Source organism: Cyanistes caeruleus, chromosome 2, assembly GCF_971803275.1.
Source record: "Cyanistes caeruleus chromosome 2, bCyaCae1.hap1.1, whole genome shotgun sequence".
NCBI classification, from domain to species: domain Eukaryota; kingdom Metazoa; phylum Chordata; class Aves; order Passeriformes; family Paridae; genus Cyanistes; species Cyanistes caeruleus.
This window is the reverse complement of record NC_141702.1, coordinates 61,565,424-61,578,241: the sequence shown is the minus strand read 5'-3', so window position 1 is coordinate 61,578,241 and position 12,818 is coordinate 61,565,424. Positions and strand designations below refer to the sequence as shown.

The 12,818-nt window shown below is 44.1% G+C and overlaps 1 long non-coding RNA gene across 1 annotated transcript; it reads left to right on the top strand.

Annotated features, from left to right (window-relative positions):
• Positions 1–9,891: 9,891 nt before the first annotated feature.
• Positions 9,892–12,280, top strand: LOC147654850 (uncharacterized). Its single transcript, XR_015280990.1, has 2 exons — positions 9,892–10,125; positions 11,339–12,280. It is a non-coding gene; the product is annotated as an uncharacterized LOC147654850 (long non-coding RNA).
• Positions 12,281–12,818: the final 538 nt, after the last annotated feature.

Sequence of the window (12,818 nt, the reverse complement as noted above, 5' to 3'; positions counted from 1 at the left end):
TTTACCATAGCATACTACCAGTTTAATTCTTCCTTAGGAGATCTTTTAATGAAAAAAGAAAAAAAAAGACAAAAAAAAGTTTTGATTGTTCTGGAAGCATTCTCTAAACATAATTTAGGGCCTCAGTATCAGGCCTCCTTTTTCTTCTTTTTAAGTTGCTGAATGTCTCCATGTCTCAGAATACAGACAGTGCCACAGATGTTCACCACTTCTGAAAGATGAGTCTGAAATGAGCAGGTGTTGCACAACATTGGGGTTTTGTCACCCTTGTCCTTTGAATCGCATGAGACAGACACTCAGAGCTGGACCAGTGTGCAGAGCGTTTCCAGAAAATTACAGAATATAGGCCAGGATGGGTTTTCAGGCGTCACAGAGAATGGTCTCTTATCTTGCACGTGCACATCTGCAATCCCCACAAAAAAATTTTTACCAGAGAACAGAAGTTTAGACTGCAGGTGTGTGCATTTTATTAAGCCCACTGTGTCCCTTGCAAAAAATGGTTGAAATGGCAGGTGATTGTTTCCATATTAAGGAATGCCTGAGAATGACTGACAAGATCCTCTTTTGCAGTTCTTATTTCTGCCAATCAAATCACTGAGGACAACAGTGAATAGTGCATATTTAGAAAATGTATTTTTAAAGTGGGGATTTGACTGAACAGTCTACTTCGTGAGAAACTGAAGCCTTCCCAGCAAGCTGTGACTTAAATGCAGCAAGTGAAAGAGGAGAAAAACACAAAGGTATAATGAAGAAACAAAACTATTAAAAAAAGTGGTCTTGCGGAAGGGGCCACCAGCACCCTATACCCTCTTCTCAGGCTTGGGAGCAAACTGGATTCTCAAACAGGATTCTGACACAGGTCAGAAGGAATAGGCAAGGAAGAAGAGACAATGGGACACCCCTGTATGTTAGGGAGTGTTTTGATTTTCTGAAGCTTACTGATGGTGACAGTAAGGTTGAGTGTTTATAGATAAGAATCTGTGTAAAGGCAAAAAAGGCACTGGGTTTTTGAAAGGCAGACTTTCACCTGTGTAAGAGACCGAGTCCTATGGTAGTCAGTCCTGAAGGGCAAGGGGGTCCAGGAAGGCTGGACATTCATTAAGAAGGAAATCCTGAAGGTAAGGGCATAGGCTGTCCCAACAAGCTGAAAGATGAGCCAGTGGGGAAGACCACCAGCTTGGCTGGAATTTGGGGATGAAAAGAGCATTTATGACCTTTGGAAGAAGAGGCAGGCAACTCAGGAGGTTTGCAAAGATGTTGTGAGGTTATACAGGGAGAAAACTAGAAGGCAAGCTAGAACTGAATCTGGCTACTGCAGTAAGAGACAATAAAAAATGTTTCTGTAAATACATCATCAACAACAGGAGGGCTAAGGAGAATCTCCGTCCTTTATTGGATGTGGGGGGAAGTTTACAAAGAATGAGGAGAAGACTGAGGTACTTAATGCCTTCTTTGCCTTAGTCTTTAATACAACCAGTGGTTGTTGGGGTACCCAGTGCCCTGGGCTGGAAGACAGGGATGGGGAACAGAACAAAGACCTCATGATCCAAGGAGAATTGGTCAGTGACCTGCAACACAATTTAGATACACACAAGTTTATAGGGGTGGATGGGATCGACCCAAGGGTACTGAGGCAGCTGGGAGAAGTGCTCACCAATCCCCTTTCCATCATTCACCAGCAGTCCTGGCTAACTGAGGAGGTCTCAGTTACCAAATTTGAATGAAACCCATCCACAAGAATGGAAGGAAGGAGGATCCAGGGAACTACAGGCCTGTAAGTCTGACCTTGGTCCTAGAGAAGGTTATAGAGTAGATCATCATGAGTGCCATCACAGGGTACATACAGGACAACTGGGAAACCAGGCCCAGCCAAATTGGGTTTATGAAAGGTGGGTCCTGCTTGACAAACTTGATTTAAGTTTACAATAAGGTGACCCCACTTAGTGGGTGAGGGGAAAGCTATGAATGTAGTCTACCTGGACTTCAGTAAATCCTTAGACATCATTTCCTACAGCATTCTCCTGGAGAATGCCTTGGTCTGGTACACTGTTCACTGGGTAAAAAGCTGGCTGGGTGGCAGGGCTCAGAGAGAGGTGGTGAATGGTGCTGCATCCAGCTGGTGGCCTTCATTAGTGGTGCTCCTCTAGGCTGAGTACTGGGGCCAGTGCTGTTTAACAACTTTATCAATGGTCTGGACAAGGGGATTCAGGGCACTTTCAATCAGTTCTGCAGGTGACACCAAGGTAGGTGAGAGTGTTGATCTGCTGGAGAGCAGGAGGGCTCTGCAGAGGGATCTGGACCGGCTGGATCAATGGGCCAAGGCCAGTGGATTGGGGTTCAATAAGGCCAAGTGCCGGGTCCTGCCCTTGGGTTGCAACAACCCCAGGCAGTGCTTCAGGCTTGGGGAAGAGCAGCTGGGAAGTGGCCTGGCAGAAAAGGACCTGGGGGTGCTGGTCAACAGCAGCTGAACATGAGCCAGCTGTGCCCAGGTGGCCAAGAAGGCCAATGGCATCCTGGCCTGGATCAGCAATAGTGTGGCCAGCAGCAGCAGGGCAGGGATTGTGTCCCTGAACTTGGCACTGGTGAGGCCACACCTTGAGTGCTGTTCTGGGCCTGTCACTACAGGAAGGACACTGAGGGGCTGGAACATGCTGAGGAAAGGGCAGCAGACCTGGCAAAGAGTCTGGAGCACAAGTCCTGTAAGGAGCAGCTGAGGGAGCTGGGAGTACAGTCTAGAGAAAAGGAGGCTCAGGGGAGACCTTATCACTCTCTACAACTATGTGAAAAGAGGTTGCAGCCAAGTAGGGGTCAGCCTCTTCTCTCAGGTAACAATAGACAGGATGAGAGGAAATGGCCTCAAATTGCACTAGGAGAGGTTTAGATGAGACATTAGGAAAAAAAATTTCACTAAAGAAGAGTTAAAGGCTTGTTAAGCATTGGAACAGGCTGTCCAGGGAAGTGATTGAGTCCCCATCTCTGGAGGTACTTAAAAGACATGTAGATGTGGTGCTTGGGGATGTGGTTTAGTGGTGGACTTGGCAGTGAACAGCTGAACTTGATAATTTCAGACATCCTTTCTGATAAACAGTTCTCTTATTCTAACCCTTTCCTCCAACCTGGCTACCACCCACATCTCAACTTCATCAGTCCCCTCCCTTTGCATCTGCTCTTGCTGCCAGGTGGTCTGGCATTCCCTTATCGCAGCCTCAAAGGACTCTGCAGTGCGGGGGATTGGAAAGACAAACCAAATTCTTCTCCTGAGATAGGCAGGTAGGTCCCCAGGTGCCTGTCCTCATTACAGATTGTGCTTTGGGAGCTGGATCCAGCTGGCAGAAGGTTCTCATTAAGATGGCAAGGCTGAAAATGTGAACCTGGAGGGAAACTACGTACTTGTAGAGCAGAGGTGGCCTTGAGGTTAGAGCTAAAGAGGAAGTGATAAGACTCTATTCTATTTTTATTTTAGCTTAGTATTGTGGGATTCTGTTAGTTATGGAAGTGGCAGCATGTTTTGGATGTGTTCAGGCTTATTTGGATTTCCCACCCTTACCTCCTCTGCTCTAAAAATGTTACGATCTTGCAAGTGTTAAATTTTGACTAGTTCTAGCATAGGCTTGGGACAGGAAAAAGCTTGTTTTAGGACTGCTAAAGTCTGGATCTTGTACAGTGTGTGGGAGTTGTGCTCCAGCTATTTTTCTGGTACGTATTTGAGGAAAAGCAGGGAGAGTAGGCAGAGCACAGGCTCTGCTTATTTTTGTGCTAGCAAACAGCATAGCTCTGCAGAGGAAAAAGGATTTAAAGCATTGATCCGACATGCTAAAGCCATGGCCAGCTCCAGACAGCATCTTCAGACATATGAGGTGGTCAAGGGCATGGGCTGCTACTGCCCTTTTTTACTGGAAAGAGTAAATACCAACAGTACACAAACAGGAGAAATAAATTAGATGCAGGGCAACTGTGGAAGCTTTGAGAGTCTCAGGTCTTTGAGGTCTGCCAGCCCTGCAGATGCTCTGTCTCTTTTAGCCAGTCCCCTACACGACAGCCCACCTGTGTGGCTTCTGAGGAGCTTTTGCAAAAAGCACTTTACGTGGCCAGCTCTAAGCTCTGCAGTGCTCTTCCAGCAGTGCAGCCCTTGCTGGTTGGAAGCGTTGGGCAGCCGGACCACGGTGTGTGCAGCCACATGCCTTCCCAGGAGAGGGTGAAGCACAGGGGTTTGCACACCCAAGGAGGCTTTACTTGGAGCACAGCTCCACTGTGATTATTTCAGTGGCTTTTCTCCCCCTTGATTTTGTGTACAGGAGAGGTTCTCTGAGTAACTCTGCCAAAATTCGCCAAATTCTACTGCTCCACATATGTTTCAAAGGATCCAACAGCTGCACTTACTTAGTGATAAATGGTGATAAACACTAGCTGAGGTAGCTATCCTCTGTTAAGAAAACATCCCTGTGTCTGTTGACTCCTGTTGTCTCTTATTCTGCTCTCTGCACTGATGGCATCTGCCACATCCAGTGTTGTCTGGGTGCCAGCTGACCGCATGATCCAGCCATCCGATTGCTCTTCAGTGATGAATGGCTACAGCTGCAGCTGGCTGCATGTGGCAGTTCAGGAGCTTTGCCTGGTGACATGTGGCGAATCTGCACGGCAGCTACTGCTGGCTGAAGAATTTACCTGAGGAGAGTTAAGGAAAAAGAGAGGGGGAACCGAAAAGCACGTGAAATAATAATATTGGGGAAATCTAGAGAAGTCTTTCAGTCCTTAGCTCTGTACCCTAGTTCAGCTGAGGGCATAGGAAAGCTGGACAAACACAAATGATCTGCCAAACTTCAAAATTAGCCCACCTCATCTGTCCCTATTTCTTTCCACTGCAAGGAGGTTCAAAATCTCCATGAAGAAAAATCGCAATCACTGAGTCACTCCAATAGCAGTGATCTGGCTGCCTGCCCCTGCCAGCCTGCTACACAACTTGTGTGCTAATGTTTGGATTTTAGTGGTGGGAAACTAATGTCAGGCTGTACTCCCTTCATGCACCATTGGGCTGTGCTTATGGTCGCTCTTGGCAGCACCAAATGATTAAACAGATAAAACCATCAGTCTTGTTATTTCCAAACATTAACCTAAGTGCTAATAAAGCACAACCCGTGTCTTCCTTATGGACTCTGCAGAGCTGAGTCACACTAAAAACAGGATCTGAATGCTGGAAAAAGCCTCATACTTCTTTCCTGTGCTGAGAGGCAATACCTCTCTGTGAGCAGAGCTTTGCTGGGAGAAAGGTGACATAGCTGAGTGGCCAAGGAAAGCAAGGAGGCTGTGACCCCCACCCTTCAATGGGAAGACAGGGGTGTGCTTGGATAGATGGATGGATGGCCATGTCCCTGCCCATCCTCCTCCCTTCCAATGCTCAACAGTGATCTCCTCTCAGTCCCCAGGCTGGGTGGGGAATATTTCTCAGGCCCCGAGGCAAACCTAATGAAATTATTCTCCCTCTCAGTGGACTTCTCCCTCGGTGGCTGAAGATATTTTTCCCAAAACATCCCCAGCAAAACCTGAGGGCTTTGTAAATTCATTATGTCACTGAGGAATCTGTTTAATCAGCTGCCTTTCCCTGGAGGCGCTTTACACTTAATGAGAGACATGATGGATGGAATCAAAACAGGTTTACAAGTTTAGCCTCAAACCCCTCAAATGACATGTTACTGACTGTGCTGTAATTTAGAGGAGCAAATGAAGACACTGAGTATCTCTCACCCTGTCTGAGAAGGATGGTGGCAGAGGCAACACATGAAAGCCTCAAGCTCTGTATTGCATCATTCCTTTCCTAGGTGTCATCACAATGAATAGCCAAACTCTCCGTGTTGCCAGGAGCCTGATCCATGCTCCTGGTACTACTTGGCAAGCATGCTTATTCCCCAGTTCACTGTGCCAGTTACATGATAAAGCATATCCTAATTTAGCTTATTTATATATGAAGATACTAATTCAAAATGCAGCCAAATGAGAAACATTGCAAATATGTGAGAAGGAGCTTTGTAAACTAGACAAACAGTGGGACCACAGAGATGGAATATGGAATTGTTTCAACTTCAGGTTCAAGATTCATTTTGCATGTAATCTTAACATGAAAACAAAAGGCACATATTTGTTTTCTGTGCCTGTTTGCTTTCCCCAGTTGCAGATGCTGTGTCTAGTCATTTCAATTAACTTGTACCCTGCCTTCTTATTGTGATGGAACATAATGATGGACCAGCATCTTTCCCCCTAAAAAGTTATGTGAACACATACAAGGCCCTCAGGAAATTTTGCTGTGAAGGACTCCCTGTGGACCTGTGTATGATGTTGTGACCTTAGAAACATGCCAAGTATTTTATTCCTGTAAAATAATTCCCATACCAGTATTTTATTAGCCTTTACCTTCTAGCTTTTTATTTTTTTCTTCTGAGTAAATAAAGACTAAATTATTTGGAACAGGATTTTCCTGCAGTGTAATTGTGCTAGCAGCAGCCGAGCATATTCCATAGATAAAGGGAGCAGCCCTCTCTGTCAGGAAGGAATGATGATTTTGTAGGATCATGGTTTGGGTTGCAAAGAACCTTTAAAGATAGCTTACTTTTAACCTTCTGCCATGGGCAGAGATACCTTTCACTAGACCAGGTTGCTCAGAGTCCCGTTCAGCCTGGGATAGGGCATCCACAATTTCTCTGGATATGTTCCAGTACTTCACCACCCGCATAGTAAAGAATTTCTTCCTGATATCTGATATAAACCTACCCTAAGCCATTCTCCATTGCCTTGTCACTACAGGCCTTGCAAAAAGTCCCTTCCCAACTGTTGTATAGTTCCCTTTAGATATTGGAAAGTTGCTGTAAGTTTCCTCAGAGCCTTCTCTTTCTTCTCTAGGCTGAGCAATCTCAGCTTTCTCACTCTGTTTGCACAGGAGAGATTCCCAGCTCTCTGATGACCCTCCTCTTTGTGACCCTCTGGACTTGCTCCAACAGATCTCATATCCTTCTTATGCTGGGGAGGCCCAGTTGATGTCTCACCAAAGCAGAGCAGAGTGGCAGAATCCCCTCCCTCACCCTGCTGGCTATGCTGCTTTTGATGCAGTTCAGGTCAAGGTTGGCTCTCTGGGTTGCAAGTGCACATGGCCGGGTCTTGCTGAGCTTCTCCTCCACCAACACCCCCACGTCCTTCCCCTCAGGGCTGCTCCCAATACATTCTCTGCCCAGCCTGTATCTCTTGGGATTGCCCTGACCCAGGTGCCAGACCTTGCACTTGGCCTTGGTGAACTTCTTGAGGTTCACCCAGTCCCACCTCTGAATCCTGCCCAGGTCCCTGTGGATGCCATCCCTTCCCTTCGTGTGTCAGCTGCACTGCAGGCTTTGCGTCACTGGAAAACTTGCTGGGGGTGCACTTGATCCCGCTGTCCCTGTCACCCACAAAATGTCACACAGGTGTTTGCTTGGTTCTATCAAGCAGTGGCTGCCAGAGCCAGTGCTCACTGCAGAGATGGGCTCCTTGTGATACCACCCTGGGATATGGGGAGGACCAGCACCCTTTGGCTCTCATGAATTTATTCAAAAGAGAGCCAAAAGTGCAAACCTTTGAACTGTCTGATTGGTTTTTTACCCACTCTGGGTCCCAGTGGTCTTAATGTTGAGCTGCTCTAGATTATAAACATACCATCCAAAATCACACCCCAGGGACTCATCTTCATTGAAAGAAGTGCAATTTAGTGTGGATGAGTCTATTAATTTACCTGTCAAAACACTAATAGAATTACACAGAGAAACAGCCTAAAACTAATGGTTTTTATTAATTTATATATAGTTTATAATACACATTTTTGTAATTGTGCATGTTTTGGATGTAGATTTTGGTATTAGATGTTATGTTTTGGTTTAGATGTTGGTATTTAGATTTTGATATTGCTGAAGTGTACAGTTTGTTTTGGATAACTTTATGAGGTATATAGCTTGGTATAACAATACCATTTTCTCAAGGTGTAATGCATAGTAAAGTAGATGTACAGTTATGACATTTATTTAACTTTCAGCTATTATAATTGATAGTCTATATAACGTACACCTATGAGGTTTTTTAATATAAATATGGGTTTGGGAGAATGCCACTTACCATTAGTCTGTAACAAATTATGTAGAGATTGTCTATGGGCTGTTTCCCACTTTTAAAAATTTTTGTTCTAAGTTTAAAAAGACTTAAGGTGTTGGTATCTTCCCCACCTTTGTTTTTTGGGTTTTTTTTAACTAGTTTAAAAGGATCAAAGAAGAAAACACACTTTAGCATGGAATTGATTTTTGCATCAGCTGGTTTTACATTAAATAATAATACAATATTAAAAAGTTACATTGTCATCTCCTCCAGTGAAGTTGCATTATGTTCTGAAGCCTTGGCTCACTTATTAATCCTTAAGTAGCACTTAATTGTTCAGCAAATGACACAACATGTGAAGAAATAATACCAACAATATGATTTATATCTCTCCAGGCAAAACCACTGAGGACTGGTTCATCTGCCTTCTCTTATTATACTGCAACACAGGAACAGCCTGATCTGCAAACGGTGGCCAGGTAGGACACACTGAAAATATGTACCCTGGAAACAAAAGGTATGTCTGCTATATGAGTCAAGCACAAGTCTGAATTGCTCTTAAAACTAAACACATGCATGGTGGTCAGAACCTTTGAGGCTCAGAGCCGGCGTGTGCAGAGCAGAACAAGCACAGTGGGACCATCAAAGCCCAGGCTGGGTGCTGGACACTCACTGGAGGGAGCTGGGGGGTTTGCAGCCAGAGAAATATGTCTGACTCCAGTGGGATGTGGATACATTGAGCCAGCAGGATTTCTAGGGTGAGAGAGAAGGGAAGGGATTTTTATAGCTGGTGGGATTTCCCACTAAGAGTCCACCTGGAGCAGTGAAGCCACTTTGCCAACACAGGCATCAGCTCACCAGTTTCTAGACAGTAGCTATAAGGGTGGAGAGTAGAGCCTACTGGACATAGTTTTGAACAGCTCTGCCACAGCAGAAAGATTGCCTCCAGAACAGCCCCAAGCTTTGGCATGCCAGTCTTCAAGTCTCCCAAATGCAGCATGTTTTAAAGATCAAGTGAAAAACCTGACGTATATGGATTGTGTGGCTCATTACGTTTACATCTCCTGGAGTCTTGCTCTGTACTTTGGAGGATACAGGGTGCAGATCTTCTGGTGCAACCATCTATGAAGGGAAGAAACAGTTCAGCCCATTTGCTCTCCTTCAGCCTGCAGAAATATCTGAAGAGCAGAAACCTCGTGTCCACCATGCACATGTAGGTGCACAGATAATTTTTTCCAACTGGAAGTAATTTTCCCTCCAAATCCACTGCTCCCATTTCCCTTCCCTTTCCCCAATGTAATTAATTTAAAAACAAATACATTTTTAGCAAAAGTAAGTTAGAAAATCAATGTATTGAAAATAGAACTGTTTTCTTTCCTTGCAAGTTAAGCAGGCTCCCATGTGTGTCCTACACATTTCACAGGATCAAGGCTTCAGTGATGTTGCATATTAGCATTTTGCATTGTGGCACTCTGACTCGCCTTATCTTTTGCATTTATTTGAATTTTTCTATTCTGTCATTTTTTCCCATTCACTTCTATTTCTGATCTTTTTGTTTTGTCAGACAGAAGACAAACACACTCTACAGGCCAAAAAAAGGCATCACTTAGATATCTCGTGGGTAGCATGAAATGCTGTCCCTGGAGAGCAGTAACTGAAAAGAGTTAAGGCAATGGTAGCCCAGTTCAGCCACGTTGCTAAGAGGCAGAGTCCTCACCCACAGGTGTCTGTAAGGGGGGTCTCCAGCTGATTCCTGTTCAAACTCCACCTGCATGGCCCAGAGCACCTGCACTACATGGCTGCAGGCTGCGTCCTGGAGATCTCTGAAGCTAGAAGCCCAGGCACACTTGCCAGCTTAGTGTGTGTCCAACATTGTCTGGATCAGCCAGGCCTGGTCAGAACATGGCCCACCAGGAAGGGCAGCAAGGCCTGCTCTTCATCTGTAGAGTGTGGATGGCCCAAAGCAGCCAGAAGATGCAGAGTGGAGTTGGAAGATGGTGGTATAGAAGGAAGGTTGGAGAGGTGGGTCACAGAACTTGCTGTGCTTTTCACCTCATGATGCTTTTGGACTTAATAGCACTTAAAAACCTTCTTGCTTCAGTTTAGGAGAGTCTTTGAACCCCACTGAGAATCTCTTATACTGCTGATTTTGTTGTTTAATTTGCTCAGATGTAAATGTTTCTGTTCCAAGTTTTCAAGCTGCGTGGTTATGAAGATGCAAGAGTGAGGGTCTCAGATCATAATTCCAATTCTATAGGTATTAAAGGTGGAGAACCTTTTCCTTAGAAAATAATGGGAAAACCAAAAATAGGAGCCATGAGGAAAGGTCTGTGAACTGCTGGCCGTACAGCTCAGGAAAGAAAGCAAGCACTGAGTGTTAAATGATTGCTTTGATGGTCATCTATTGTACAAGCTACAAACACTGTGGACCTTAAAGACATCTCTCTTGAGTTCTAAAATCCCTTAACTAGCCTGAGTCATTTGCACCGACCTGAACAGATTCATGGTCTCTGAAGTAAATTGGAAATACCTGCAATTCTGCAGAAAATTAGGGAAGAGTTATGTAGTCCCAAAGCAAAGGAAGAAATAAAAAGGAGTCATAAAACCTCTGGTCTCTAGGAAAGCTCTGGGTGAAGATGACTTTCTAACAGAATTTTCTAAACTCTCCTAGTCTCACTTGGCTTCTGACATATGGAAAAATTTTCAAAAGGCCAAAGCAAAAGGGTTCCCTTTCAGCATTAATTGCAATGTTGGGTTTTCTTAACTCTCTCTCCTAGGAAATAACTCACCAATGCACCATTTGCAATAATTAAATTACAGGCCAATTCTTCGACTAATGTGACTCAGAAGACAGGTTAAAACAGCATCTAGAAAATGTCTGAGCAGCATACCTTATGGACATGAACTCAGCATATAACTTGAGGTTGACATTAATCAGAAAGCTGCTAGAGAGTCTTATAGGCCTGTTATTATAATTTGCTATTTTTAAAATTCTCTGAAGTAATCAGAAAATCAACCAGCTCAACATCACTAAAGAGAGCTGCTTCCCACCCACCAGCAGTGGCTGACTTCACTGTTGACATAAAAACCATGAAGATCTCAGTCTAGTATTCTGCCATGTAATTGTATCCTTAATTTTGGCCTTGTTGAAAGTCTGCTGGAAAACTGATCTTGTGTGTCCTCATTAGAAGCAATTCATATGTAAATCATTTAAGATTTTTTTTTTTTTTTTAAGTTAAAGAAAGAAAACATTCCTATGACTCAAACATTCTGCAGGCTCTTACTCCTCTTGTGGCTCCTGTGTGGCTGTGACTCCTGGGAAATCTGTGCCTCCTGGCAAATCAGAATGAGAAGGCTGCTGGCTAGGCTCTCACCTTCTCTTGCCTTAGCTGCTGGAGAAAGCACCAAAGTCAAGGGAACTTTACCTTTTCCCAGCCTTGGGTCAGTGTTTGAAGAAATGTGAAGTGAAGCTTTGTTATCTTCTACACTCTTCTGCCTGGCATACACCCGTGGAAGGTGCTTCACTCCCTTCAGCCAATAGTAGCCATCTAATTACCAGCTTTTCTGCATATTGGAAGGCTTAATTTTTGCTCTTTTATGTGCAAAAATAAGTTGAAGTGGTAGTGGAATGACATCTGAGTGTTAAAATGGAATGACATCGAAAAGACATTAAATAAACAAGTCAGATGACTTCTCCGGGCCTTTATCAGTGAAACTGATGAAGCAGCATATGAGGTAAAAGCCAAGTTCTTGTCTAAAAGTACAACTTTGATAAAGTTTGGGCACCTATTTCTTCTGAGTATTTCTGGAGCTGGAAATGGAAGTCATCATGAAAGTGTTGACAGCAATTTGAAGGTGTAAAGGAATATTGCATCTTTACCATGATTTCTATGTTTTTGAATTGGATGAGCAGAGTCCTTCACACTCTTAACTGTTCCTAAAATATAATGATGTCTGAGGTATTTGTCTCTAAGAAAGCTGAGTTTTTGTTGCTTAAGAAAAAATTTCGAACTACTGCTGAAGGTGTTTGGATCTTCTCTTTGGCACCTTGTTATTATAGACACATAAAAATGTAGACGAGTGGGACTAGGTAGCAGATGATGAAATTTAAGTTGACTAAAATCTGTTTGTCAAAACCCTGTTTTTCCTCTTGTATAAGGAAATTCTACATGAAAAAGTAGGAAGGGAAAAGGAAAGGTGGAGCTTGAGGTAATTTGGGGTATCTTGTTCATGAACTGCCCAGTCCAATGCAAAAAAAAAAAAAAATAAATAAATCTTACAGCTGCTAGGAATCTGACCTGATGCCCAGAAATGTGTAAAAGCACAGCTGGCCCTGTCTGGGCTGCAAATCAGCTTTAACACTAATGGCAACGACTTTATTTCAAGAGAGTATTTAGCTCCAAAAAATGAATAGGGGCTGCATGTTCCAAATGTCATCTGTCAATTTAACAAATGGCAACTATATACATATCTTAATGCCAGATTGCTGTTTCATTAGGCTCCTTGCGGGTTATTCCTTCTTGGTAGCTGGCATTATTCTAGCTGGAGCAGCAGAAAGGCAGGAAGGAAGAAGATCCTTGCTTACTGCGATGCGGAGCAGCTTCTGACTGCTTCTCAGGGTGCAGCAGGAGAGAGATGAGGGCACAAAATGAAAATATGGGAGAGGAGAACAACAAGGGCGCGTGTTCCGCCTCACAGGACCCGACACAGAGATA